The sequence below is a fragment of the Passer domesticus genome, chromosome 1, assembly GCF_036417665.1.
Source record: "Passer domesticus isolate bPasDom1 chromosome 1, bPasDom1.hap1, whole genome shotgun sequence".
NCBI classification, from domain to species: domain Eukaryota; kingdom Metazoa; phylum Chordata; class Aves; order Passeriformes; family Passeridae; genus Passer; species Passer domesticus.
The window spans coordinates 81,068,447-81,092,248 of NC_087474.1; the positions used below are offsets into that span (position 1 = coordinate 81,068,447).

The 23,802-nt window shown below is 36.5% G+C and overlaps 1 long non-coding RNA gene across 1 annotated transcript; it reads right to left on the reverse strand.

The window, feature by feature from the left end:
- Positions 1-335: 335 nt before the first annotated feature.
- Positions 336-9,464, reverse strand: LOC135288408 (uncharacterized). The gene is made up of 5 exons (XR_010351535.1): positions 9,145-9,464; positions 8,588-8,661; positions 5,782-5,861; positions 2,771-2,847; positions 336-634 (listed from the first exon to the last, which is right to left on the reverse strand). It is a non-coding gene; the product is annotated as an uncharacterized LOC135288408 (long non-coding RNA).
- Between the last annotated feature and the right edge of the window lie 14,338 nt (positions 9,465-23,802).

Genomic DNA, 23,802 nt, shown 5'->3' on the forward strand with positions numbered 1-23,802 from the left:
TTGACGCATAACTGCTGGACAGCATTGGGATTAAGATGCTGCAGAGACAGAAATCTTCAGTTATAAATAAGACTATGGGTGTAAGAAAGCTCACAGGTTTTAAGTGTTTGGCACAATTTTGAACATCCAAATTCTGGACTTTAATAAAATGAAAGCATCTAAAATTCAGTTTAAAATAAACAACTCCTGTCACAGATTTAAACATTATCATATAGAAAGAAAAGACCATATGTGCTGAAAGTACTTCAGTAGTTTATCAGTAAAGATCAAGTTATCTCTATGTGGATTACAGATCCTGAGAAGCTCCTGTTCTCCCATCTTTTGTGTGTGTTTATGAGTTATTTATGATTAGACCAAAAATAGAAATCTTATGAAGTCTACATTCATTGTTTCCTGAAAGTAAACAATAAGATCTATGATTTTGCTCACTGATTTCTCTGAGGAAGTTGACATTCTAAAAACTGGAAAGCTAAATCATGGCAATAGATAGTGCAATTTACAGAAGAAACGTCAATATAACTTGGAATACAGGCAGATTTTTGGAGTTTATGAAGTTTATACAGTACCAGTCTACTGAAGGTTTATGTTCTCTGTAAGCACTTCATTTCATGGCTCTCAATTTTTACAGGGCACTCTGGAAATAAAAACAAACAGTATTTATATCTCAGGACACTCATGAATAGTAGGTAAGAAATGAAGATGTAACTATAAAATTACTTTTGGCACACTCCATACAGTCACCCTTGCCTCTCAGTTCAGGTTTGTTAGAGGATTTTTTTCCACCTTTGAGGTAAGAGAACATTTTTACAAGGTGTGCAAAAATAAGCAGACATCAAATATTCCCTTTGCATTGCTTGAGTAACACTCAAGTCCTTGACAAACAACTGCAGATTGTGTTATGGAGGATGCTACAGAAGTGAAAAGAAATTCTTGAAGTGATAGAAACATAATTTAAGGAACCTTTGAAGCTCATTACAATTTCAAATCCAGAAACCCCTGTAAACTAGTATTCATTATTTTCAATAACAATACTTGCAGTGCGTACATCAACTTTATTCTGGTGCAAGATTAACTTTTAGAAGAAAGAGAAAAACTCCACCTATTGAGAAAAAAAATCTTTTGTCTTATCTATTTCAGATAAAAGTTGGTTTCTAGACAGTTACACAGTTCAGCAAATATTTCACCCTATATGCCTTTGCTTGTGTGAATAGTGTTGGTACTGATTTTATTACCAAAAGAAACAAAAGATTGTGGAAATACAAAAAAAACCCTGGGTGACTGTGGGAAGAGAGGGACTGAATGTCTAGCTCTTCCACAAAGCCTTTCCTTAGTAGAACAGCCAGACATATATAGACAGAACTGAAAAATATAATTCAATATATAATAGAAAAACCTACTCAAAATATGAAATATTGTTTTCATTCTTTGCCATTGTCTGCATAAGCTGTCTTTGAAAAGGGGACTAGCATTCATTTGTTCCTTGTCCAAACCAAAACAAAAGCTCATATGAATTATGGATGGCAGAAGGAGGATTGCATGATATCCAGAAGTGTAACTCAGAGAAGTCCCTTTTTTAACACTTCTTTATGATTTATTTTATCAATTGCACATATTGACTGCAAAGCATGACTTAAGCATATGCATGGCCATAGTAGATATGATTCTATTGGTCTCAAATCACTTTGTTAGAATTGCATCAGAAAAGTCTATTGCTCGTTATAACATTTATTGTTATCAATCTGTCTTAACCTTACTGTTTGTTACAAACAAAAAGTAATTGTAGCATACGACGCTACATTAACAGAAATGTCCCACCTGTAATTTAATTTCTGAACAAGGTCAGTATAACCTTTCACATTTAGTTTCTGTGTTGTAAACAATGTAATTTGTTTATGCCATGCAAGCTGCCTAAATTTTCACTGCTTACATTTCTGCCCAGTTAAGCCACTTGAACATAATCAGCTCTTTCTTATTCTAGACCTCAATGGATTCTAATGCTTTAAAATAGCCTTCTAAAGAGTACAAATGTCTCACCATTAGTTTGCACCAGTGCCAACCAGTGCCAGAACTACAGGCAACAGTATATTTCAAACTAGTAGGAGGATCTCTCCTCAAAAAAAACCTCACTGTAGGAGATGAAACATTAAGATAAAACAAAATACCAGTAGTGGAGCTGATAAGGGGTGCAGCTCCATGAATTGCATCTATCTTGGGGATTTAAAGGGGACCCACAATCTACAGCTGAGTGCAATGAAAGACAGAAGATCAAAACAACAGAACCTTTTTTAATGGGGCTTTGCCATTGTGACACAGATTGTGATGATAAAGTCAGGAAAGTCACAAACAGAGTATGTGAGGTGCTGAACAGTGAGAATGAGTCATCTGGGGGCAACATGATGGTTCCCAACTCAAAAGCACAAGAGGAAGGAGGCAGTGTAACAGGCTGAAGTAACAGAAGAGAATTTAAACACCTGCAACAGTCTTTCAAAGATGCTATAGTCTCTTCTCAATTATAATTATCTTCATTAGGTATAAAGAAAAAGCTTTAAAAACATATGTCAAAACAAAGGTTCTTTTTTAATACGTTAATAATGATTCTATTAATTGCCTGTCCTAAAGAGTGAGAATGGTATCAATAGGACAATAGTGAAAGTAGGACATCACTGTAGTGAAAAAGAAAAAAGTGACTTAGAAAAAGCCAGACCCATTTAACTACTGAAGCTTGAAAAAATATTTTTCTAAAGATGCAGTGCTTTGCCTCACTACATACCTCCACTCCTTCATTTTGGAGATGCTCTGCTGTTACCCAAAAAGTTTTCCAAAAGTCAGGGAGCATTGTCAATGTTTCTAAATGCACAAACAAGAAAACCATTAGAAGTAATTTTGAAGGGAAGAAACAATACAATCACTGCAATAAGAAGAGACTCCTTCAGCGGTACACTTCAGAGGTTTTCATCATGCTAATAGTTCCTTAATCACATGCTTAAATTCAGGTATCCTTCTGAAATGCCTTTACATTAGGCAAGAAAAGTAAAAAGGATTGCCTGTTCCTACCCTTTTAGAGGTGCATGTTAGATTTCAATACTTGTGGAAGGAAAACTTTTCTGAGGAGGATCTGGCCAAGTTACTTGAAAGAGGTTTTTGTTTTATTTTTTTTTATTTTATTAAAGAGCAGTTTACAGTGTATATCAAATTAGATATATTCAACTAATCCTTCTAAATTTCCTTTATTTCTTAAGTAATATAATAATACAACATCCTGTATAAAGTCAGAAAATTAATAATTCCTTCCACAGAACCACAGACAACACTCAAAGTTTATAAAAAAAAGAATATGATTCTGGTTCTGAGCAAGACACCTGTTTACAAATAAAAATGAAGGGGAAAAAATAAGGAAATAACTGCAAATACTGTAATATGATAAAAAAGAATTTCCATAAAAACCTACCACAGCTATAGCAAAGATTAAAAAAAGTGAGAGTAACAGACTTTTTTTTTTTGCTTTTCTATTAAGTAAACAGTAGATATTAAACCGATAATTCATAATAAACTTAATAGCTAGTCTCAGGAAAGTGGGAAAATAAAACAGCAGGAAATAGGAAATTATGCATGAAATAATATTATCTAAGCCTCCCAGTGCATCTGGATTTTATACCTGCATTGTATAGTATACTGAGGTAGATATTGTGGGCCCCTGGGCAATTTGCACTGGACTTAAATATGCTTCATCAACTACCATAAGGATGTAAATTTTACCTCTTGTCTATTTATTTTTTCCCACTACTTAGCAAGGGAACAGCATTAAAGCTTAGTGTGGTGTTGCAGCAGTGCTGCAAAATGCCACTGAAATGTTTTGTAAAACAGCCAGGCTGCCTGCCAGCTTCATTGTCGCTGCTCCTGTTGTGTGTGTGAACCCAAGCACTACGGCATGCCTTGTCCAGGTGAGCTTACCTACCCTGCCCCTCCTTCACACCAGCAGGGATCCAAGTAGGGTTCAGGCTTGAATGATCTTTAATTTCATATATCAGGTGTTGACCTTGGCTGGCACCTACTCAACCCTTTGCTCACTCTCTGTCCTACCCAGGACAAAGAAGAAATGCCTTTTCTCCCAGTCGTTCTCAGACCTTAATGTTTATGGGTTTGTTCCCCTTCTTCACTCTTCTTTGTGAAATGCCAATGCATTCAGGCATTGCAGACTTCTTGATTATCTGCTTTAAACAGCACCAATACCTCCTCTTACATTTCATCACTCAATCTTCCAGTCTGACTTCTCCCCTCTCTGCACCACCACTACCCTTCTCCCCTTGCTCTCCCCCCAGTTCTTGTGCTTTCTTCTTAATTCTTCACATTCAAAAGATACATGAAGTGCAAAAGGCTTACATCAAGGGATTCTGTCAATTATATATTTACATCTAGGAACAGGGTTTGGTGACTGTTGCAAAAACATGTCATTCAAGAGCAACCTCATTTCTTACATAAAAATAACCCAGGAACTAAAGTATCATTTGTTCACTAAGTCCTTTCTGTGTTTAAGGCTCTCCTTTTCAAAGAAGCTTTCAATATTTCTTGTCTATTACTGAAAATTACTTTTTTTGAAATTTGGTTCTGGTTTAGACATCAAAGGTTTACTACCTCAAATGGCATGTGTCAGTTTTTTTGAAAACACTTAAAAACTACTCTTTGCAATTATTTTCTACAGAAAAAATAAGCTATATAAATGCTACCTCATACAGGAAATATTAGAGGATTACCACTGTCCTAGTCTTTCAGTTTGTTAAGCATCTTTTGCAACACCACCAGGTATATTCCAAGTTAATGTGTCTTTCATTTTGTCCTGTAAGCAGGACATGACAGACACATTTAAAGTCATGAATGAGACAGTGAATTCCAGAAATCACAGTATTTGTATAGCATTAAATAATCCTGAATTTGTAAGTTATATTTGGGCCCCCAGTGCCTCAGGATCAGACACTCTGAAGTCTGAAGAGAGCTATGGGGCACTCATGTGCACATTAGAAATCAAGGCTAGTGAAATTGCTTGTTGAATTTGCAAAAAAAGTGTGTCAAAATCAGCAGTCTTAAAATTGGAACTGATGCTTTCCCACATTAATAAAGGCCACTGTTATAAACCCTGCCCATCTACAAAGATCTAACTCTGATTATTTCTGTATTGAAGAAATTTACAAAGCCTGAAAGTTTACAAAAAATATTACTAGCTGTTTGGTGTCTCAGCATTTAAATATGTTTTCTTTTTAAAAAACTTATGTAGTACTTTTAAAAGCAGGAAAATAAATGTCAACAGCTATAAAACAGAAATACAAAGAAAGGAACAAATTTAAGAAGCAGCTTCCATTGCTCAGCATATCTGCAGATAAAGCTAAAGGGTGGACAAGGAGTGGGTAATTTGAAAACTTATCCCCTTCAAAAGGCTGGATCAGGTCTTCTGGCTCCCTGTACCTTCCAAAATCCCCTACTATTGAATGGGCACTCCAAAAGCTTCTTTTCAGTCAACACTGTAATTAACACTATTTTACAGAGAATCTTTTCTGCAGATATTTGTTAAACTGTTCTTTTCTAGAGTATTTTTAGGCACTGCTATACTCATTGTTATACTGTATTTTTATATACTGTTATATACACTGTTATATTCCTCTTTAAATGCTAGGAAAACAAATGAGTAGGTACAAAATTTATCCAATATTAAAATAAAATTCTTAGTCATCTCTAAATTATCATTTGGAAATAAATATGAGTAGGAAGTATCAGTTACTGCACTATTACCTGAAGAGTGGCATTGATGGATAAGTGTCTCAAGCATTCAGCTGTCCACATGCTATGGCATCTCAAGGTGGCATCTCAAACTGTGATAGAAAACAATTTTTAAAATATAAACCCCCACATCAGATTCTCCAACAGATAATATGCAAACGAGCCTTACACTGCAGTACTTACTGTCAAAACTATAATGTAGTTGGTTTAAACTAATCCAACTGCAATGTGACAAAATCTACTTGAGGAAGAAAAAATATTTTATTTTTCTATGCAAACTGTCAGAAAATACCTCAACAAAGGCTCTAGTAAACTATGCTACGTCTTCAAATTCTTACAATCTTTTCTTCTTCCACAAAAACAAGCCTTATTTTAGGTATCCAAAATTATCTTTAGAGGTGGGAGGGTAGGGGATTGTGGAGGGGATCCAGACTACCCTTTTCCTGTCTACTTTGTGTAACACATAGTCAAACTTTTAATATGATAAAATAAATAAAATAAAAGAAAATAAAAATTAAAATAAAATAAAATAAAACAAAACAAAATAAATATATTTATGCATTTAGCCTTTCATATTTCCTCTGAGTAAGGACTTGTCAGATACATAAGGTAAAATACCTATAAACATCAGCAAAGAAATGTTTCCTCTAGCTCATCACAAATTGATGGATTCCACAAGACAAATGCATGGAGAATTCTTTTGGTTCAAGGAACATTATGTATTATTTTATTGTCCATATCTTATTTTTGAAAGGGTGAGCACATGTATTTAGGTGGAACTAAATACATGTGTGGAGTGCTGTGGCAGTAGTGGGGATTGCTGAGTTAAAGAACCGTCAACATTATTCCTAGGTTTTGAAAAATCGAGACACCTTATCAAGTCCTGATTATTTTTTCCCTCTGGCACACCTTGCTATGCCATCTACAGCATTTCTGAATGTTCAGTTTGGTTTGACCTATTCCCAAAGTGAACAAATTTGTTTATCAGTTTTCCATTAATTCCCAGACCATTCTGATTATGAATAAAGTATATAGTTTTGCTTTAAAGACTATGCAGACTTCAAAGAAGAATGGCAGTCTAGAGGTGAAAAAGCTGATTCCGTGCAATTGCAGTAACAGTTTGCTTTGGACAGCTGAAAATATTAACATCCTGTTGCAAGCATATGCTGATGGATCAGAGGTTCATTGGCAAGTAAGTTAGAGATGACAGACAGTTTTGAGAAAACAAACATGTTTTCTCTGATAGGGGCATGATCCTTTGACTGCCAGTGTATCAGAAACAAGTATGAAGCTGAAGAGAGGAGAGGAAGAAAAAAAGTTTAAGCTAAGACAATATTTTCAGCAGAAATAACTCCATATGAAAATTCTAGGAAAACCCAAAGTAATCCTGTCTTCAAGTTACCTCTAATATCAGCATTTGTATTAAATGAGAAAAAAAACCAAAAACAAACCAAAACCAAAAACCTCAGGAAGCACACTAAAAAACAGCTATAATAGCCTTATTAGTGCCAGAAATTACTAGAGATATTACATTATGCAAAAGCACGAATCCCAACTTGAAGTCAGTTTAGTATGTAGTCCAGTACTAGTTAATGCTTAGAAACATTACCCCTTACTGTTTAAACACAACTTTAAAAAGTGGTGTCCTTTTAGAAAGCATATGCATAATCTTTCTCAACAAGCCATTTTCATTTTGAATTCCTAAGAAGGCTGGACAATAAATTTAGCATGTGGACTTTGCCAAGGGAAAAAAAGACAGTTTTGTATCATGTATCACATTGCAGTACTGCTGTATCTGAGATGACAGAAACACAAAGCTATTGTAGAGAATAAAAGAAATATATAAATAATGCAAATAACATGCACAAGATTTGCAAAGGTGAAAATAAATTTAACCTAAGACAGCATTTAAAACTTCAAATCCATTTCTCACAAAGCAGTTACACCTGTCTACTTCTTGGTTTCTCTGAGAATGATTAGGTTTCTGTTCCTTCACCAAAAAGAATTTAGAAGAGTTTCAATAGTTGGCCAGTTCAGTAGAGCAGTAATTAGATTTTATATGTTCTATGTCAACAACTTCTACTTTGCTTCCTCCTTCCTCCCTTGTTAAGTAAGCCTTTGTGAAAAATCAGTATATGAAAATCCTCTGATGTCTGCTGATTAGTCACAGTTAATTTTTACCTCCACGTAGCACTATCATCTTTGTTTAAGATGAAAGCTTATGATAACTCATGCTCACTGCATTTTGCCCTCTTGAGTTAAGAAATGTAAGTCACGCAGGATGCAGTTTTAAGAGTAGTTCTGCTCAGACAGGCTTTGTACAAATAGCAACTCCACATTTAGAGACACAGTTATTAGCAATTTTGCCCAACTTCCTCTTAGGCTATAGTTAGGTAAAATTAATGAATTCTGTCTTGTTCAAATTAGTTCTTTAAGTTAAAGACTAGGGGGAAAAGCTAAGGTTAAGGGCAATGCACATTGCACTTTGTTATACACAGAACAAGCAGCTTTCCTATTCCTGTCTCTGGCGCTTTGGGCAAGATTCACCACATTCCACATTAAACAAAACAATGGATTGCAGTTCAAGTCCTTCAGGTTTCCTGTTGCTAATTAGGGTTTTAAACAACCTTTTAGAAGCATAAATGGATCAAATTTATAACAAAGTGTCCTGGAGGCACAAATAGATTTAATTCCTTTCCTGCTGGTAATCTCTTTCTGTCCTACATATCCAGTAGAACAACTCACTTCATTCTGATGGCTACTTCACCTCAAAGGTCTGACCCTCACTGGGGTGTCACTGGGCTAGACATTTACTTACAGCACCACTAAGTTCCCTGCAGTTTTTGGCTTATAAATCTTTGTCCTCCAGCCATGCATTTCTTCCTCCCAGCTCTGTATTGAAGAAAGCAGTCATTCAGCATTTTCTAAACATACGTGGAAAAAAAAAATTATGTGTCACACAAAACAATATCATTCTATATTCCCCTGGAAAACATCACATCTTTTGTTAACTTTGCTATTTCTCCTCCTCTCTTACAGCATCCAAGTGTGTTTGGGATGACATGACCTGGTTTACTGGGATCTTTCTCAAGCAATCAGTTACAAAATTCATAGATTCATAGAATAGTTCAGCTAGGAAAAAAATCTTAAATATCAACTAGTTACAATACCCCCACCATTTAGAGTGAAACCTTCCATGAGACCAGCGTGCTCAGAGTCCCATTCACCTTGGTCTTGGACACTGCCAGGAATGGGAGCGGGGGCAACCTGTGCCAGTGCCTCACCACACTGGCAGTAAAGAGTTTCTTCCTAACATCTAATTTATCTATCCTCTTTTAGCTTGAAGCCATTCCCCCATATTCTCTCATTACATACCCTCTTTAAAAGTCCGTCTCCAGATTTCTCATAGGCCCCCTTTATGCACTGGAATGTCCTATAAGATCTCCCCAGAACCTTCTCTTCTCCAGGCTGACCAGCCACATCTCTCCCAACCTTTCTGTAAAACAGGAGTACTCCAGCCCTCTGGTCATCTTCCTGTCCCTCCTGTGGACTCACTCCACCAGGTCCACATCTCTCTTTTGTTGGGTGCCCCAGAGCTGGACACAGCACTCCAAGGGGATCTCAGGAAACCAGAGGAGAATTCTTTCCCTTTCTCTGCTTACCACACTTCTTTTGATGCAGTCCCAGAGGCAGCTGGCTTTCTAGGATGAAAGTGCACGTTACTGACTCATGATGAACATCTTGTCAACCAAAAAATTACACAGAATAACTTTATCAGATGCTAAAACAGGGAAATATAATACTTCACTACAATAGTCAATATAAGGAAATAAAATATTTATTCATCTTTTGGTAACTCATTGGAAAATTATTTTCTGTGGCTAAGATACCCTTATACATTACCAATAATCAGCCACTTGAGTTCTCAGAAGAAGCTTAAAATGATGGAATATATTATGACTCACCAAGGTACACTCTAAAAGTACCTCTGGTTTGCCACTGACCCATCTTGCAAGAACAAAGAAACCCTGTAGATCCCAGCCACACAATGACCACCCATTTGGGAGGTCTGTGAACCTTTGGCTCTGTGAAAATGTAGACATTTATTGATAGATATTTGAAATATTTGGCTTCATTACTGCAGCCAAAATATTTGGCTGCATCACTCTGTCTCCAAACAGAAGGCTTTTGTTACTACAAAAACCAAGACAGAGCCTCTGAATACAACTACTTATGAGTTTTAAATCATAAAGGAGAAAAACAGTGATTACTATGTTGCTTAAATGCAAATACAAAAAAAAAATAATTTAGGAGTTTTATGATAGTCATAAAATACTCTTGTTAGACATTTCCAAATACTCACTGCCCACTTCACTTACCTCTCCCCCTGAAAACTATGGAAAGAGGAAAGCAGCTGCACAATATACAGTACTTAGGTGAACCTATTTCCCAGGGAGGAATGCAGGCACCATAAACACAAGATCTTCATGAAGCACTAAGCTTCTACTATCTGAACATTTCCTTTTCACAGTCTAGGAAAGGTGTACAGAAAGGGTTGCTAGTTGCAGCACTCTCACCACTTTAAGGAGCTCTGCTCCTTGCTGATGTAAGAGGACACATCAGGTGTCTAACCTGCTAACCTCAGGTCCTTGGGATGACAACAGACAGGAGCTGTGGTCTCCCCAAGCAGAGAATATCCCTCACTAGCTGAGAGCCCTTGCAGCCAAAAGTTCAGTTCAAGAGTTCTTCCACCTTTATAAAAGTAAGGTACAGACATGCAGATATTATGGCTATTCACAAAGCAATTTCAAGAGGAAAACAATAATCTTTATTCAGTTATAAACCCTGTCTTTTAGTTAAACAAGAACAGTACTATAGTTTTAGATATAGCGAACTTAATTCCTAACAATCCTCATTAAATATTAATTCCGTTGTAGTTTTAGCTTCTTAAAAAATTATTTTCAAAATCTTTTGTTTAGATGTTTTGCTTGATCTTTATACTTTTGCCCTTTTTGGGATGAAATGGCACTACTTTCCTTTGGATTTGTATTCTCCCACTAAGTGAGAGCATACATGTGGCTCGTTGCCTGCGGCTGGGAGAAATTAGACTCTATAACCATTCAGATCCCTGTAGTCCAATGTTCTGTCTTCTTGTTACTGCACATACCATTAGCTCAACTGCAAGGAAAGTTTACAAATGAATATTGGTAAATTTGTTGCTCACTGGACAAAACAAAAACCCTGGAGACTAGTATATATCACCAGGACAAGGATTTTTGCCTTGAAATCCAGGAATATCAACATTATTTCACAAGACTCTAGTCAACATTATATTTTAAAAATATATATGTGCTTCCTGGAAAGGTTCCTAGGGGACAGGGAGATGAGGAGTTTTTTGGTTTCAGACATCTTTCACTTGACAATGGGTCTAACACTAATATAGTCTGAAAGCAGATTATTATGTCAAGCCATTACCTTAAATAACTTTTAGAAAATATTATCAACTGGCAAGAAATCTGTGGAGCTCATAATTTACCATTCCCTTGCCCATTATAAACACTTCAGGCTTGGAACTGAACATGACAACAAGATTTTACTGAGCAGGTTTCCTTAAAAACAAGGATTACATAGTCTTGCTGCATAAATATGGCAAACATATTATTTATTTCTCCAATTTTGGTTTCTTTTTGACAAATTTTATTCCAGATATACATGTTTTCAGATCCACACCTTTATCTTCTCTTCCAGCTCTCCAAAGACTCATAATATTAGTGTCTGGTAACATAAAATGTTTTACATAGGCACCCGGGACACCTGGAATAATAAGGCAGTAATTTAAATTAAAGTCTGACAAAATAGGAACAAAAATTGCAGAAAATCTCAAAATAAGCATTCTCAGGAGAGCAAAGAGCTCTGTGACTTGAATTTTAAGTCTGACAGAGGTCAAAAATACAGCAATTTTTTTATGCCTTATTAACATAGGTCCCTTATTTCAGTTTACCATGTAGAGCGTGTCTGGTCTTGGCTGTGATTAAGCATGCTATTGAATCCAGAAAGATAGAGCTCTAGAATACTCTGTGTTGCTGTGCTATTATGAGTCTCACATTTACAACTGCTCAAAATGCTCTAAATTCACCTTAGAAAAAGCACCATCTGGCTATTACTGGCTGCAAATTACCAGCTGTGAAATATTACTATATTAAGAATGTCAGCCAAAACAACAGCTGACCTTTTGTGCGATAGAAATGCTGTGTATAAGCCTTGCAACATTTTGATCCAGATTTCAACTTACAAACAAAACTTATGCTAATTTTGCCTTTTCACAGAAGGATGCATTTTCTTCAGTATTTTAAGAATAAAACCCCAAAGACTGATTTTCTAAAAGGTTTAACTCTGATGTTTTCCCTTTATCATTGAAATTAATGGAGGATTTGGATGGATTTGTCTTCATCATAGATATGAAGATAGATAATGTAATTCAGGGAATTTTTTCAATATTATTTCCTCTATATTGTCTTTCTTTCCAGAAAACTTTACAATTGATCCTTTATCAAGAGTTATAAATGCTCTTGGGGTTTTTTAGTGTGTTTTGTTTGCTTGTTTTTGTGTTTTTTTGGTTTTGTTTCTTTTTTGTAATTAAAGTAATATTTTTATGACATAGAAATAATTTTGGAGGCAACAAAATGTTTTGAATTGATAATTTTGTGGATTTGAAGCGGTAGGGTGTGTTGTGCTTTGCTTGTTTGCTCCATCCCTTCATGACTATTTCACGTAAGTATAGATAAAAAACTTTGAGAGGAAAACATTGTAAATCTAGCATAATTTCTAATGGCAGGAAGAACTGGCATACATTAAAACTTGCTTTCTTGTTTTTCCTGGGGTTATATTAGCTGGTCCAACAGAAGATAAAATCTTTCCCTTCAAGGTTTGCCACAATATATGCTAGACTTTGACAAAGCAGCAATGTTAATGACATAAATGCAAGAAAAAATATGTTGTTGTGCAACAGCTTAGCAGAATAGTAGACAGGGAAACTTTGAATATTTGTCTCAATGGAGAGGATATGAATAGTTGTTTAGGATGCTTTGAAAAAACTTTCATTTTTATCAGGCTGTTTATCTACTATAAGATTAATTTTGCCAAGTATTGTTCTTCTTAGGCAGAGTATATTATGAAAAATAGATGAAAAAACATGATGTTGAATTAATGAAGTTTAAATGATGAAAAAACTTATGCTATACTGCACATTTCTTTCTCTGTTCCATAAGTGTTAATTAACAATGAATATTAATGAAATATCACAAAGATTATTAATCCAGAGAAGCAGCTTGGTAGTGAGGGTTTAGTACACAACCAAGTAGCCACTCATTAAGTCAACAGCAATAACTGGAAAATATGCATGCTCTCTGCCCAAGAAGGTGTACAAATGATATTTTATTCAGATTTAAATTAATACATTCAGAATTGACTAGAAACATTTGCCTAATCATTATGCTTCAGATAACAAATGGGAACTCATTCTGCACAGTGATAAAACAAGTGCCAATTGCTCACATTTTGTGCTGGTGATTCTAAACCTGACAATGTCGTATTATCTGCAGGCCTTTAGTTCCCATGTAGCAACCATGTTCTGCTACCTCATCAAAGACAGGAAAGAACTGCACTATAACACTCTCAGGACTTTGGTACTGCACAAAGAGACTACCAGCAACTAGCACTCACTATCTGAATGTAATCAAAGACATGGCATGCACAGGCACATCCTAGCAAGCACCTAGCTCAGCTTCTGTCCCCAAAACAGATATACTATTTAGAAAGACCATTCAGGCCTAGACACTTTCTGTCTTCCCATCCATTCCCTCAAGCCACCCTGATATTGAAAATTATTACAAGAATGGCAAATATCACATTGAATCAAATATTTCACAGAACTGCCAATCCAAACTTTCCTTGCTGTGTTGGAACTTATGGCTTTGTATTTGGTACAATTTACTTTAGTTTGGTCTCTCAGGAGTTAAGCTACCTATATTAATCTTCTATGTGAAAGTACATATCCAGCTTTTTTTTTCTCTATTTTAGAAGGCCGTCTGAGACTGCTTTCCATTGAGGTAAGGAAGCACATTTAGCTTACTTCAGGGGTAAATGCTTATCATTTGTAATCTTGGAAGAATCACTCTTCATGTATTTTCTAGGACACTACTAGGACACTTTGTTTAACTTCAGTTAAATAAAGTCAATATCATCATCAATTCTACAGGACTGGTGTCTCTCTTCTCCTCTTTTACCCTGAAAAGTGATTGCTAAGCCCTACCCTTCCTCTACTCTAACTTTCAAGACAAGAAAAGCCTTTTCCCAAAGCCACATGTCAGTGTTCAACGTATTCTGATCAGGTTCTTTTAGATATTCTGTGTATGGAATGAATAGTGTTAATTGTAAAATTTACTTACTTGGAGATGTTTGATGCCACACAGAGTTTCTGATTTAGCAGAGTGATACATAATATATTGAAAACACAATACAGAAGTAAACTTTGCTTCACAAAATGTATCAGTTGCAATATACAGATAAATCATATACAGATCAATTCCATTACCAGTCCTGTCTTCTGCTGACTGTCACAACACTGGCATCACACCTTACCAGGAATCAATGGTTGAAAACAGCTCAACATTGTTTCTCTCTTCAAAATACTTTTGCTGTTTTATACTCTATATTGGGCTGAGCATGAACTCATTCCCCCTGTTCCGGTCTGACTAACTCAGGGAGACATTTACACCTCCAGTTAAGCCACTCAACTGCTGTCCATCTAAAGCAAAACCCATTCTGGTGCCTTTAGAGTGAAGGCAGAAGTCAGTTTCTTTGCATCTGGGCATACTCTGGGCTTCATGAGCCCATCACCCTTGCAGATTCTTCTTCTTCTATCACGAGGGTTCATTCATTGGGTTACATTACACCCCTAGGGTTTTTGTCAGTCACACCATGGTAATTTACTTGCTTTATCTCCACTGGATTTACTTTGTGCACATGATACCCTATTCACAGAAGTGTTACACAAATCAGCTCGTTAGTGAGTCAGGTCCTCCCTCTACAGAAACCATGCTGACTCCCAGAGAGCTTTAATCCAGGTGCTTATATTTGTTATTACAGTTTCTGCTGTCTTATCAGAGGTATACACCAGCTTCATTGCTCTGTAGCTGACAGGATGTCCTCCAGAGCCCTTTTGCAGGTAGTGTTGCAGCAGCAATATTCCACTCCTCCTGTACAGCTCCTATTTGTAATGTTGGACTGCAGACCAAGCTCATAATTTCACATCTGAATTCCTCCAGAGTTCTCTGGTGACTATCATCCTAGCCTTACCGGATGCAACTTGTCTATCAGATCTAATATAACCCATATATTTACTGAAAATTGAGCTAGTGTTTCTGCTCTGCCTCTTAAAAACCATGGGTCACTGGGAATCCCTCCAATACCTGCAGCAGCAAAGGCCAATGCTAAGAACTTACTCTCTTTCCCTGCTGCTTCTCTGATTCTTTTGTCACCAAGCAAAAGCACCAACTACCTACCCACTTCCTCAGTTTTGAACTATATAAAGAGCTTCTTCATATGAGCTCAAGCACGGCACCTGCCGTATTTTGTGGGCTTTCCTGCTCTCCCTGTTTTCATTCCTACCAACTTTTCAATATTTTTTTTTTTAAACACTGACCTTTCAGTCTTGTTTCTTTTCTGTTTGCATCTCAACTTATTTGGTCTTCTAGTAAAATGGATTTTTAACTGATTCCTGACTGCTTCCATTTTCTTGCACTGCTGCTTTAAGGAGGTGTTTGGTTTTGACAAATTCTCTCATTTTCATACACTTCCAACTCTTAAAATTGAATATGCATGCACCGGATTTGTTTTGCCTATTGGCTCCTGCTACAACATTAGGCCTAATTGTGTTATGGTAACTACTACAGAGCAGATGTACAGTGTGGATCAGCACTCAGTGTAAACCAGAAAGGCATATTTTCCTGTTGTTACACATAGTTTGTCTCAGAAACAGCCAATTATTGCACCTAGGAATGGAATTGATCTGTACACAGTAGCTTTAATTTCCCACTCTTCTACCTGCCATAAATTTGCAATTTGACTGATTTTCTTTAACACTCTGTTAATTTTTTTCCCTAGCTATATTACAAACAGTATAACTAATAAAATCTTACTATTAGAATCTCGGAATTCTGGCCACAAGGGTTCCACACTACTTCTATTTTCCTTTAAAACCTGTCCTATTATGCTGTTCACCCTCCCATCAGGGAAAATAATTTGATATCTGTGAAGTTCGTAGCCTGGTAAAATTATGTCCTGATGAATTTCCTGCTTCTGAAATGGCTGCTTGAAAGCACCACTTACTGTCATGTATTTTAATTTTTTTTTTCTTTTTTTTTTTCAGAATTTAGACTGGTAAAAATACTTCAAAATTTTATACTCACTCCATCACTTAAAGCTGCACATATGAATCAGTTGACATTATAGGTGAACTAATTTACCTCCTTTAATTATTGTATGCCATTTATTTCTTTCAGACTGCTCAGGACTGCACTGGACATTCTTCAAATCAGTATAAAGCAGGTGATCTTCTGTGATTCCAAGCTTTCCCTCAATTTCTAAGTTTCAACGTTCCTCTGTAACCTTTCTAATTCAGTATCATCAACTTGACTCCAGTATGATAAAGATGTACCTCATCCTTCCTATACAGTTTCCTCAGTTCCAAATATAAGTAAATATTATCTTTACATCATCTTTACATCATCTATGCATCTTTATACCATTATAATTTATCATTATCATCTATATCTCTTCCACACATTGAGACTTTAAATCTCTGCCTGGCACTTGAGATAAAAAACACAGACGAGCCTATGGAGGACCTGGACTATAGTTATTCTCCCAAACACCTTTTCTACATCTTTGTGATTACTTTGTTGCTGGTTCCAACACAGATATCTGCATTCAGGAATAGATATCTCCTCATGATCATTGCTTTTGTGCCTGGCATAGAAGTTCCCATTACTGTCCTATGAATGTCAAAGAGTGCCCGTGTTGCCATGTATCACTGAATTTCCACTCACTACCACAAGCTTACTCCTACTTGTGGCCACCCCTCTGCTGTACCTTGAGCATAAGAGGATATCGACCTCAGCTGGAAAGATAATCTTTTTTAAAAACCTTCTTGTTAGTAGTGTTCTCCATCTTTAAAACTTGGTGCTCTTCTGTAGCACTGGGAATGCAGTAACGTAGGTGAGGCTATCTGTCAGACACATTAAAAGAAAAAAGAGTTTCCCTAATTTGCTTAATTCAGCAGTCCCAAACAAAAAAGCACATGCCTCTTCACTTGGTACTGGTGGATTCTTTAATTGTGTTGACAGATACAAAATCTGCTTCTTAGATCAGTCATTACATATGCTGCACTTTGGAACAAACTGGGTAAGCCCTGCTCCACAGAGGCTATCTTGTAATTTTTATATTTTTTTTAATCTTGGTGGACTAATAGTTTCATCTTTCTTTTTCTGTTTTTGTGTCTTGATTATTGTTTCTTCCTTGAGATAACCACCAAGAGGTGGGAGATATGCAAGAGCATAAAAAGAAAACAAAGTTCAAGGAAGTCATCAACTACATTTCTTTCATATCCAGCAATGATAGATGCAAAAAAACCTGAAGATTTTGTTCTCTTCCTTTGGTCTTGGGAGATTGACTTTATGGATTTTAACTAACCTTAGCTGGGTATCTCAACATAACAAGTTTCACATTAAGAGCTGAGCAGTAACCTGCACCATCTATTGAATATTTATGAAGAAACTCTGACCAAGACAGCCACAGCATCCTGTATCTTGCGATGTTCACATTGATTTTCTGGATTTATAGGTACTAGAGAAAAACAAATAAGTCAACTAAAGTGCCTTGGTTACTAGCTCATTTCAACTCAAATATACACATACACACAGCAGGTTACTGAAGCAGGTCTAGCTATGTCAGTAATCAGATCACATGGAGTGTGCCTCTTAATGCTTTGGTCCTGAGCCTGATCCAGAGCTTTTACACCTAAGCATCCCTACCTACTGCTCTAGTGTGCAAATCATCAGGTGTCTGTGAACAGTAACCTCAGCTGGAGATGGCAAATGACAACACAGTAGCAATAAGAAACAGCTTGTTCAGTCATCCATTAGTTGTATCTGACTGGGTGAACTCTTGTCTACTCCAGCAGCCATTTACTTACAGTTCAAGGAAAGTATCTGTAACAGCAGTTTTTATGGAAAAGGAGCAGCAGAGAGACTATTCAAGATGATACTTTTGTTCAAATATTTCTTATTGCACTCAGAAATCCATTTCTGCCTCACAGTCTGGAATTTTACATGGCACACCATGCTGAATTTGACATCAAGCACATTAGGTGCGACAGATTTCTCGTGTTTTAAGGTTTCCAAAGAATGAAATGTAATACAGCCTAGGCTTGCTGGTTTAGCAATATAGCCAGGCAATGATTTAACCATACTGACATGTACATAAAAAATACAATAATTAGTACCAGCCAGTCCTTCTAGCTTTCTTTCAAGAATAAGAAATATAGATATTAACCTCCAGAATTCCACTGATTAAGTTACCCTGTTATTTCCCAAAGGTAGCTTCAATTAGAATTCTTCAGATGTACAAAATGTGGAGCAGATATGGAGTCTTCATCCTCATTCTACTCCGCTCTTGTGAAACCCCACCTGGAGCACTGTATCCAGCTCTGAGGTCCCAGCACAGGAAGAACACTGCTGTTGGAGTGAGTCCACGGGAGGCACACAAAGATGATTACAGAGATGGAGCACCTTTCCTGTGAGAAAAGGCTGAGAGGATTGAGATTGTTAAGCCTTGAGAAGAGAAGGCTTTGGGGTGACCCAGTTGTGGCCCTCCAGTAGCTGAAGGAGGCCAACAAGAAAGAGGGAAAGGGACTTTTGCAAGGGCATGTAGTGACAGGACAAGGGAGAAGGGATTCAGACTGACAGAGAGTAGGGAAAAAAATCTTTACTGTGAATGTGGTGAGGCACTGGAAAAAGTTGCCTAGAGAAGTTTAGGCTGCCCCACTCCTGGAAATTTTCAAGGCCAGGCTGGATGGGTTTCTGAGCAACCTAGTCTAGTGAAAGGTATCCTTGCACATGGATCATTGCAGAGGGGTTGGAGCTATATAATCTTTAGGTTCTTCTCCAAACCAAACCATTCGATGATTGTCCACAGAGTTTGTGAAGGAGTTGGCCAAAAAGAAGCGGGAAGAGAAAGAGAAATTATTAATAATTAAGATTTCAAAGTCAATTAATGAACTTGAAGCAAATCTACTTTTCACTCTGCTCTTTAAGTCTCAATATTATTTGATTTCTTTGGTTACTTTATAATAAAATGAAAACAAAAAAACACCACATTTTTATAAATATTTTCTGAAATAAATTTATTAACATAATTCTTCTCTAAAAGCCTGTCTTCAGTAGTAATAACTTTTTATCCAGACAAACAGATTTATAGTTCTTCTATCAACCTACTTAAAATCTTTAAATTAAAAAAAATCAAAGTTTTTTTTTGAGAACATTCTTTGAAAAGAGCTCTGTTTTAACAAGCAAGCAAAAAAGCACTGATCATTTTAGTTTTGTCACTACTTACGAGAAGATGAGAAGCCTGTACAGGATTCCTGTAATGGAATCAATAAAAAGGGGCTAGTATATACCCAGTAATTTTAAATAGCCAAGTAGTACACAGACACTTATAATCATCCTCTCTTTTGTGGGTCAGTTTAATGATGTCTATCTGTCATTAGCAGACATTGCTGGAACATATATAGGCTATAATTTTTGAGCAGCCTGAGTGCTCTACAAGTTCTACCAAAAGCAAAAATAAATTTAACAACAGGTCATATAGTCCCATTCCTGTTTTACTCTTAGGGATCTGACTAGTTACTGTGTATCTTGACTTAAAAAAGAATGGACACAAAGTTTTGCTTTATTAACTAGGTCATTTTGCAGAGAAAAAATCAGGACTTGGTATAACTATGGGACACAATTGCAGAATATCAGGAACAGCGTATACAGAATTTGCATCCAAAAGTCCTGGAAAGACAGCTTTGTAGCACTAAGAAATGAGCACTACAGCAGGTCTTCAAACCAGCAGTCTTCCATAAAAATAACAAAGACATGCAAGCAATCTGGTCTTTTTCTCATGTTCCTGATTCTTTTTTCATTACTGTCTCTTAATTTAGTACCCATTCCCAATGTTTATTCCTACTTGTAGGCTATTAACTAAGCCAGGGAGACCCTCCTCTTCCACAGTATCATAGCCCTAGTCCTTGCCCCATCCATTGTATCTTGGTTTTCCAAGCATTGCTCAGATAAGAAAAATACCAACCAATTCCTTTACTTGATATTCCTTGTTGCCAGGGTCCAGAAATTACTGTACACCCACCTTTTTTATTTTTCCTCCAGTTCATGCTTATTAACTTTTCTTCCCCATGAAAAGTTGCCACTTGCTACAATTCCCACTACAGCTCTCCCTGCACTTATTTCTCTGCTATGCCTTTTGGTCCTAGGCTAGCTACTGTCTCCCATAGTTTTTCCACTGGAAAAGCTGCAGTATCGAACAGAACAGAAGTTGCTATGGTATGTGTATTAAGGACATCAAATAGCAAACAGAGATGCCATCTTTTACCTCATTTAAGTCTCATAAGTAGAAACAGAAAAATGTTAGCATGGTTATGGAAAATGCTATGCTGTTGGTGACATCTCTGATATAAGTTCATATATTCCTCTATGAATTCTTTCATTTACAGGATAATTAGTACACTTCTGGGGTTTTTATCTTCTTTGTAAGGAGCATAAAGAAATATCACAGATGTTTCCCAATCTAAAGAATTAGGATTTTGTTTTACTTTAAGCATCCCTATAAATATTGCCTGTAACATTAAAATATTTTTCATTTAAAAAAAAAACAACAAAACATCAGAACAGGTTGCAAGTTTCTCCTTCAGGATGTTTCTGAAACAGATGACATTTGAAACTATTTTGAAAGAGAACAAAACAATAGCCACTCCAAGCCTTCATTATTTTACCTTCAGACTTTCAAGCTTGTTGCTTTCTGTAGGCTTTCAGAGACACTAGGAATGCAGTTTCCTCTAGACAGGAAGAGGATGCCACTAAAAAGAATGGTATTTACCAGTGATAAACAGGTTCCTATTAGATCCCCTTTTGGGGGATAACTAATTCAAAGTTCTTCCTAAAATTAAATGCTCTATCTGGACTTGGAAGAGGGGAGCAGACTAAAGTATATGTTATGGGATAAAAAAAATTGAGTAGTATGACTCTAGTGGCTAGAGCCATGTTGTTTTGTTGGGGTTTGCCGCTTCTCTTTCCCCGGCTAGCTGATGACAAGACAGGGAGGGCGGCAGGTTCCCCCTGGAGCTTCGTTGAATCCCAGCCGTCAGTTGTTTCGGTGCAATATAAAACACAGGCAGTGCACACGGGTCCTAGGGAAACTTTATTTGATAGTAAACTTCCCCTTTTCCTCTCATGGGACCCCGATCAAGGGACAAACAAAGACTTATATGTGGGGGAAGATCAGGGAAAGGCATAATTTTCAACAAATCAGGAGAGTTGGGAGTAAAAAACCTAGGCGGGGATAACAATAGTGAACCAATAAACTTCCAAGGGAGGAAAAACGGTTTCAATAAATGGCTAAAGTTTGGAGAAACAGAAACTAGAAACTAGCTGATGAAATAACTGGGAAAAGGCGGAGACAAAAGGAAAACAGCACCAAGGAAAACCACCAAACCACCAATCAAACCATAAACCTACTAATAAAACAAAAAGCACGATAAAAAAGGGGTTTTATTTGTTTGTTCATTGTTTTGTTAATTTGGGGTTTTTTCCATTATTTTTGTTGATTTTTTTTTAGGCACAGTAGTGGACTTGTATCTGTGACACAGCTAGAGGCCAAAACATCCCATTTCAAAGCTCCCTGTTCCCTTTCTGGCTAGCAGACACTACCCCTTCATTTATGCATAGTGTGTTCCAATGCCCAAAGCCTCATAATCTATTGATAAAAATAGCAAAAGATAGTATTGCTCCCATTTTGATCATGCTTGCAAACAAATCTAACCCAACACAGCATGTTTGTTTCAAGAGAATACCACATCCTAATTAAATTCTTACAAAGATATAATTATGTAAAAAGCCTCAATGCATTTCATGTTAGTGCTTATTACTTTATCTTAAGTACTGCTATGATTAAAATTTCATTATCAGCTATCAATTGACCCATCCCTGAACATTTTGTAATATTTAAAAAACATCAACCCTCCTCCAATTCATCCTCTTCTCTTGAGTTTCTTCAACTGCTGTGTGCCTATTTATAGCTGAAATACCTAATGGGATTCATTAAAACTTAAACAAATCAAACATTAGCAAAAAACACAAGACAGCAATCAAAAAAGCAACTTCCTCTCTACTCTTTTTTTATATAGTTTCCTTTTAAACTCAATAGCGAAGTTGGGACACATACAGGAAATCAATTAATTTGCTACTGACTCTTTGCAGGGATTCATTAGCAGGCAAAGGAAAAGTAGCAGCAGGTATGGGATATGCAATTGCTGCCTGAATCTCTAACCAGAGGAATTTGAGCTGACAAAGAAAAATCAGCTTCTAGCTGGGCTTTCCTATGGGGTTTCTATTCTTGCCTAGTTAACTTTAATAATAGCTAACCAATAGGAAAATAAAGCAGCAGGCTAGGGTATTCCTGTGAGTCAGCTCAATCTCCACTGAAATGAGAGTCATTGCCTACCTAAATCCCAGACACCATAATGTTCTGGGATTGGGAGGAAAAAAAAAAAAGCAAACTTAAAAAACCAATCCAAGCTATATAGCATATCCACAAATTTAGTCATGTCTAATATCTTCTGTTGCTGAAGCATAGGTAACATCCTGCTCCCAAAGTAACTTCCATAAATATGAGTTCTGATTATTTTAAATTTCATTCTTTAAGGACAATCTTCAACCCAGACTGTTAAATCTTTTAAGAAAACAGAAGAATCCTGCAAAACTTTCAGAGGAATGTGAGTGCACTTCAGCTGATTCAGTCAGCTTCCTCAATGACTCCTAGATAGCTGAAGTCTCCTGTGGCTTTTCTTTAAAATTTGATGTAACAAGTATTCATTTTGGAGTATGAGATTGATGTTCAAAGATGAGATTTTATTAAGCAGAGAAAGAAAAAAAAAAAAAAAAGAAAATAAACTGCTCCTTAGAATGATCATCTTAACACACAGAATAGTTGGTCTTTTTACTTTTGGATTAGCAGTAGCAGGAAAAGAAAAAACCCACAAAAGAAACTGTTCTTCTGGAAAATGAAATTTAACTGGGTGCATAAAATGAAAAAAGTATTAGACTTAAGAACTATTCAAAATTAGTAGAGATTGGTTTAAAAACGTATCCTTCCAAAGCTGCTCAAAAATTTATACCTACATTGTCACTGGTGATATTCAAATTGCTGGTACTTGAGTGGACTTTGTGATGAAAAGAGGCTAACTTCTCTGCTCTAGGAAAGATGTAGGTCTTGGCTAGAAAAAGCTGAGACAACATATTCTAAATATCCTGCTCTGCTATCCAGCAAGCAACACCTGACAATATTTTTTCTAAGCTCTCCACTTTCTTTCATGCACAAGTACAAACAGTGATGGATTATGTGCTATTTAAAATCAAACTGTGCATCTGGATTCAGATTAAGATTCTTTTCTTCCTTGCCTAGGAGCATATATAATATTGTGGGTGGTATAGAACCAAGAGACTGACTATCAGGCAGCCTACAATGAAAGGTTACTTCTTCATAATATAGTATTTTCTGGCAGCTCCCTACTTCAACTCTGCATTTCAATTGCTTGGTTCGGTTCACTAGTCTCTTGTTAGGATGCCCAGGAAGGATAGTTGAGGTGAAGTTGCTCTTTATTTGAATTTATGTTTAGGAAATCTCACAGAATGAATAGAA